Source organism: Psammomys obesus, unplaced genomic scaffold (assembly GCF_907164565.1).
Source record: "Psammomys obesus unplaced genomic scaffold, mPsaObe1.curated_primary_1811, whole genome shotgun sequence".
NCBI classification, from domain to species: domain Eukaryota; kingdom Metazoa; phylum Chordata; class Mammalia; order Rodentia; family Muridae; genus Psammomys; species Psammomys obesus.
Window position 1 is genome coordinate 1083106 of NW_026594143.1, and position 7328 is coordinate 1090433.

Below are 7328 nucleotides of genomic sequence, written 5' to 3' on the forward strand. Positions count from 1 at the left end.
ACTATAATCCTTGATACCTCATTCTTAACCCTAATGCCCTACTGCTAATAATACCTCAATTCTTTATGGTACTCAGGTCTACCATCGTCTGCCTGCTGGCTGGTCAGGAGTTTGCATGCTGCTGCACCTCTCCCCTGAGCTGGGGGTGAAAAGGAGCCCCTACCAATCCCAGTTGTGGACTCAATAGCTTCCCAGCAGGATAAGAGGGCAATTCAAATCTTGCCCCTCTTGGCTATTGCAGGAATCACGGCAGCGGTCGGGACCGGAACAGCAAGACTAGCCACCTTACTAACTTTGTATTATCAGCTTTCTTCCCAGTTCATCCAGGACCTCCAGCAAGTGGTTCAGAAGATACTAACTCTCCAAGGACAGAATGACTCACTGGCAGCACTAGTACTTCAAAACCGATGTGGATTGGATTTCCTCACAGCTGAAGAAGGTGGCCTTTGCATCTTCCTCCAGGAGGAATACTGTCTTTATATCAACCAGCTAGGTATAGTGAAAGACAAAATCCAACAACTCCAGACAGATCTACAAAAGTGAAGGGAATAGCTTGAGGCCTCTAGCTCTCGGGACTTTGAGAACGTCATATGGAAATGAATTCTGCCCTTCCTCATACCTCTTCTGCTCATCTTTCTGCTTTTGCTTTTTGCACCTGCTTTATTAACTTCCTCTCTACATTCTTCCAACAACAAATGCAAAAATTTGCTAACCAAACCATTAATCAGTTACTCTTACAGGATTATCAACCTCTGCCCACAGAACCAGATGACAATGACCTTCCAATCGACCCTCATGTTGGGGACCAGCTATACCCTGAGAATGACAATGCCCCTAATCAGCATGGAATAGCTTAAAGAGCAAAGGTTACCCCTATGCCCTCCCCACCATCACCCCTTCTTAGCTCCTCACTTTTTAACAAAACAAAAAGGGAGGAATGTTGGGATCCATAAGCAGCCATCTCTACAGCCAGCCCCAAAGGACCTGACAAACTGGGACATCAGGCATCAGTGATTCCACCCACAAATCACCTGCAGTCCATCTGAAACCACCTACGCATGCTCTGGGTCGGTCACATTATAAGAGAACTCACACCCCCCTCTCTTGCCTTACCCAGAGACAGTCTCTGTGATCTCTTCCTCCTTCCCTTAATAAACCACCCACATGGAACCAGTCAAGTGTAATGATTTGTGAACCTGCCCTGTAACTTTGCTGCACAGTTCTAACAAAACCCTGTCTCAAAATAAGAAAAAAAAAAAAAGAATTGTTGGCTGTGTCCTACAACAATAGATGGAAAGTAGGAGCATGGGTTAGAGGCTAGCCTTGGCTACAAAATGAGTTTCAGGCCATCTTGGTTAGACAGTGAAACTCAGTCTTAAAATAAAACAAAAGAAGAATGGAGGAAAAGTTGAAAAGAAAAAAAAAGAAGAAAGTAATGATTGGATGAGTTATTGTTCCATACACATACCTTAAGATATTCAAGTTAAAACAACATTTTATTTGTCCCCATAAAACCCGTTTTTCTGTATGCTCTGGCTAAGTCAGTGATACCATCATACACTCACTCTGACACTCAACTCAAAAATGTATTTATATCTCTTTCTTTCATTTACCTAAGATCAGTCCAAAACATCCAGATGACCTGACAATTTTATGGCTCCACTCACTATCTTGATATCTCTTTCTCTTTTTTCTCCAGTCTCCCTTTTTGAGTCTTTATAAAGTTTAAAAGGCTCTTCATGTATTAATCCAGTCCTCAGATCAACCTCTTGAGGTGGTACCACTAGCATCTACGTTTTATTAAAAAAAAAACAAAAAACAAAAAAAAAAAACTGACTAAAACCACTTTCTAATTTACTTCTAATTTACATGCTCAGGGTCACATAACTAGTGTGTATCCACTCAACCAAGGTTACCTGATGCAGGTTATAATGGGTAATACTGATTGTCAACTTGATAAGAACCAGACTCATCTAGGAATAAACCTCTAGCCCTGACTGTGAGGGAATTTCTAGATTGGGTTACTTGAAGATCCATATGAATTATGGGTAACACCATTCCACAGGCTGGGGTTCTAGGCTAAACAAAAAGGAGGAGGAGAGCACAGGATGGGTATCCATTTCCAGCTTTACTTTCAGATAGTAGATAGAATGTGGCTAGCCCCTCAAATTATACTTCCCATGACTTCCATGCAGTTACAGAGCATACCCTCAAACTATGAGCCAAAAACAAACCACCCTTCCTATAATAGCTGTTTTCAAGTGTTTTCTCACAGCAATGAGAAAAATCATCTAATACACAGCTCCAGAGTCCAGGTTTTTATCTCTTCAGTTGTATCAATGATGTAGATTTTTTGTTGTTATTGTTGCTGTTGTTGTTTTCACAAGGTTTCTCTGTGTAGCTGTGGCTGTCCTGCACTCACTTTGCAGACCAGACTGACCTTGAGTTTGAAGAGATTAAAGGCATTCACCACCATACCCAGCTTCACTGGTATAATTTAACAGAAATGAGAGAATGTAATCAGCAGTTCTTTGCGTCATTTAAGTCTCAGAAACCAAGTATGGTTTGCATGCTCCTAGGGAAAAAAATCAGGATGATGACACAAGTGCCAAACCAGGCACTATGTAAGAATACATAGACTGAAGTTTTAAATTATATAAAAATAATAAGGCCACTTTCCAATTCATTTCATGATCTCTGTATTTTACAGCACATTACTGGAGAAATGTTAAAATGACATTGTATGGATTTTTATTTGAAACTGAAATCAAACTAAATAAAATGGAAACTGATTTGCATAGATAATTCAGTCTTTGGGAGAATATCAGCATCAGCTGTAGAGATACTGAAGTTTTATGTTTTGAAATAATTTATCAGAAAATTATCTCTATGGGCTGGGGATGTAGCTCAATGGTAAAGTGCTTGACTAGCATGCAGTAGGCTCTGTATTAAATCTGCAGTGCTGAATAAAGAAGTTTATTTAGTCCAGGAGCAGTGATATATACCTGTAATCCCAGCTTTTGGGAGGCAAAAGAAGGTGGCTGCTGCAAGTTCCAGGCCAGTCAAGGTCTTATAGTGAAAATCTGCCTAAGATAAATAGAAAAAAAATGTTGCCGGTAGACTGGCAAATGTAGCTCAGTTGTACAGACTTGCCAAACAATGACTAGGCCCTGGTTTTTATTCCAGCACCTAAATAGTAGCATGGGGAAAGGAGGAACATAACAAAATGTTGTCATAGTATACAAAACACTTTTATGGAGTGCTCATGATGGAAGCCAGATCCTTGTACATAGTGATTAAATACTCTGTCACAAAATAACACCCCTAGTCCTATAAACTGCTCTTTTTAAAGAATATTTTTATTTATTCTTTAGCAATTTCATATGTATGTGTGTGATGGTTTAAATAAGAATGGCCCCAGTCAGGCATGACGGTGTACACCTTTAATCCCAGCACTTGAGAGGCAGAGGCAGGTGGATCTCTATGAGTTAGAGAACAGCCTGGTCTACAAAGCAAGTTCCAGGACAGCCAGGGCTCTTTTAGAGAAACTCTGTCTTAAAAAAACAAAGAAGAGAAGAAGAAGAAGAAGAAGAAGTAGAAGAAGAAGAAGAAGAAGAAGAAGAAGAAGAAGAAGAACAAGAACAAGAACAAGAAGAAGAAGAACAAGAACAAGAACAAGAAGAACAAGAAGAAGAACAAGAAGAAGAAGAATGGCCCCAATATGCTCATATATTTGAATACTTAGTCATCGGGAGTGGCACTTATTGGTATGGCACTTACCATACCTCCTATAAGTGGCACTTATAGGAGGTATGGCCTTATTGGCATAGATGTGGCCTTGTTGGAGAAAGTGAATCACTGGGGATGGGTTTTGAGGTTTTAGAAGCCCAAGCTAGGCCAGGAGTTTCTCTCTTCCTGCTGCCCAGGGATCCTTGTATATAGAACTGTCAGCTACTTCTTCAGTATTAGGTCTGCCTGTGTTCCACCATGCCTCCTACCATAATGACAATGAACTAAACCTCTGAAACTCTAAGCAAAGGCTCAATAGATATTTTCCTTTGTAACAGTTGCCATGGTCATGGTGTCTCCTCACAGCAATAGAACACTGACTAAGACAGTATGCAATGTATCTTGATCATATGCACCCCCAACTCCACTCTCCCACTCTCCCAGGAACCCCCAACAGGCCCCCTCCCACCTTCCCTCCCTCCCTCCCTTCCTTCCTTCCTTCCTTCCTTCCTTCCTTCCTTCCTTCCTTCCTTTCTTCCTTTCTTCCTTCCTTCCTTTCTTTTTTCTTTTTTTGCAGTAACCCACTGAGTCTTATTTGTGTTACCTATTGAAATGTTGACAGAATTTGTTAGCTTGATCATCTCTGTAGGTCTTGTGCAGTTGAACAAACTTCTTTTAATAGTGCTAGCAATAGTGATACTAACGAGAAAATCTGAAAGTAAAAAATCATCAAATATTATTGTGGTTTTATAAGTGATGTTGTTTTCTTTCTTTTTCAAGATTTATTTATTTATTTATTTATTTATTTTATGTATTTGAGTGCTCTATCTGCATGTACATCTGCATTCCAGAAGAAGGCATCAGATCACATTATAGATGTGGGCCACCATGTAGTTTCTGGGAATTAAACTCAGGCCCTCTGGAAGGGCAAACAGTGCTCTTAACCTCTGAGCCATCTCTCCAGCTCCAGAGATGTTGTTTTCAATTATATTAAAATTGCGGTTGTGAACTGAGAGTGTAGCTCAGTAGAAGATCAATCCCCAGCCCTGCAAGGAAACAAAAATCCCCAAAGTTACCAAAAATATAAATGTTGGTGACCAAGTGATTGAATTTACAGAAAAACAGGCCAAAAAAATTTCGTGACTAAGAAGTCACATTAACAACATTTTATTATATAAAATTTTGATGAACATATTGTTCTAAAGTTGGTAGTTTGTGCACTGTTGCAGTATTGTATATCATTATTATCCCTAAGATGTTGTATAAGTAATAAAAAAAAACTCTTCTTACTTAAGACTCTTGAATGCACTTCCCTTCTATTACCCTGATTTTTGTATTGTTTTGCTTTTCAAGACAGGGTTTCTCTGTGTAGCCTTGCCTATCCTGGACTCACTTTGTAGACCAGGATGGCTTTGAACTCACAGAGATCCACCTGCCTCTGCTTCCCTGAGTGCTGGGATAACAGGCATGTGCAACTGCACCTGGTTCTATTTCGCTGACTGTTGAATGAGAAGCACTGCATTTTCAATTTGCACATGCCCCCACAAAATTACTGATGTCCGCTTCTTCTTCATGGTTCTTGTGAGCTGAACTTGGATTACGGTGATTCGGATATCTCCCCTTGATAGTTAGTGTGGGGATGACTAGATGCAGTACAAGATCACAGAAATGGGTAGATTAATGTATATATTTGTAATTTTCACATAAACAGAATTATACTGCGTTATGTGGCCAACTGCTTTTATCACTTCACAAGATAACTTCCACGCCTTTCTATAAAAAATGATTCCCACACCTTTATATTTAAAAAGGAATTCTTTCATTTGCATGGGTCTGAATTTCTTTCCCCACTACCTTGGGGTAAAGTGACTTTATTTTTTTCACTTTTTGTGTGTATTTGTGTGTGTGTGTGGGGGGGGGTTGAGACAGGGTTTCTCCATGTAGCCCTGGCTGTCTGGTAACTTGTTCTGTAGAACAGGCTTCCCTGGAACTCACAGACATCCAACTGCCTCTGCCTCTAGAGTGCAGGGATTAAAGGCCAGCATATGCCACCACTGCACAGCTATTTTTTTTTTTGCACTTTTATAGAAATACAATGAACATGGTAGTATGGGCAGTATTGTGCCCAGGTGTGTTTCTCTAAGTAGACACTCAGAGGTGGGTTACTGGGTCATACAGTAAAGGTATTTTCAGTTATAATATATGTTATTAAAGGTAGGAGTATAGCTTCACAGTACAGCACTTGCCTTATGTGCATAAGCCTCTGGGTTTAATACTAGTACTATTTTTTTAAGGAAAACAATGCATACTGCTAAATTGTCATTATAAAGGGATATACCAATTTTTACTCTTATCAACAGCATATCTTCACATGTTTCAAATTTCCTAAAACATGGCTTTTAAATTCTTTTATATTATTTGTCAGTCTGGAGGGTGAAAAATGATAACTCATCTTTGTTTTCTTCCCTTTTTGTGTTTTTTTGTTTTATTTTGTTCGAGACAGGACCTCATACTGTGAGCCCATGCTGGCCTCAAACTGCCTTGGCCTGCATAGTACTGGGATTTTAGGCATAAGATACCATATCTAGATTGCTTCTGTTTTTATTGTTATCATAGCATATATGGCTTGTACAATCAACAAGTGTTGGTGGGAGCATACCAAGGGTTATTATTTAGTGCTAATGAGAATGTTGTTTACTGATTTGCCTGTTCCCAGGCTCATGCTCATCTACTTTAAAAAAAAATACGGGGCTGGAGAGATGGCTCAGAGGTTAGGAGCACTGACTGCTCTTCCAAAGGTCTTGACTTCAATTCCCAGCACCCACATGGTGGCTCACAGCCATCTGTAATGAGATATGGTGCAGGTGTAGATGCAGGCAGAAGAATGTATACATAATGAATAAATAAATATTAAAAAAAATACAGCTCAGGCCCTCCTGCCCATGGAAATCTGCATGTTACAACAACAACCAAAAAAGTAACTAGTACCACCTCAAAAAATTAAAACTCTATCAAAAAAAAAAAAAAAGCAAAAAAACTCTAACTATCAAGTGAGGCGCAGCACTCAGGAGGTTGAGGCAGGAGCATGAATGTAAGTTCAAACCAAACTGGTCTACATAGGTTAGCTCTTAGCCAACCATCCAGCCACATTTCTTCTGGGAGAAGTGACTTAATATAAGCCTAATAGTGATATAATATTAAGCTTAATAATAGGCATATGCATTTTTGCTGAGGGACTTCATGATAGCCAGTTACAGGATCAGCTGAAAATGTCCATCAGAAATGAAAGGGTAAAGGAAATGTAGTTGTACACAATGAAGTTTTATTCGGCTACACAGAATTAAATTGCTTCATTTGAAGGAAAATGGAAAAAAAAGAGGCTTGGTAATACAATAGCGGTAGTCTCTGGATGCTGGAGAGGCTAAGAACATGGTAGTTACTCAGTCCATGAATCAATCTTTTGCTGGAAACCTGAAAGATTCCTGGAAGGTAGTAACCTTCCAATATGGTGTCAGACCATATTGGAACCTGAACAAGGTAGATTCTTATGTATGTACAGAATGCCAATAGCAGCAGAGATAGACACATTCAACAGCAAG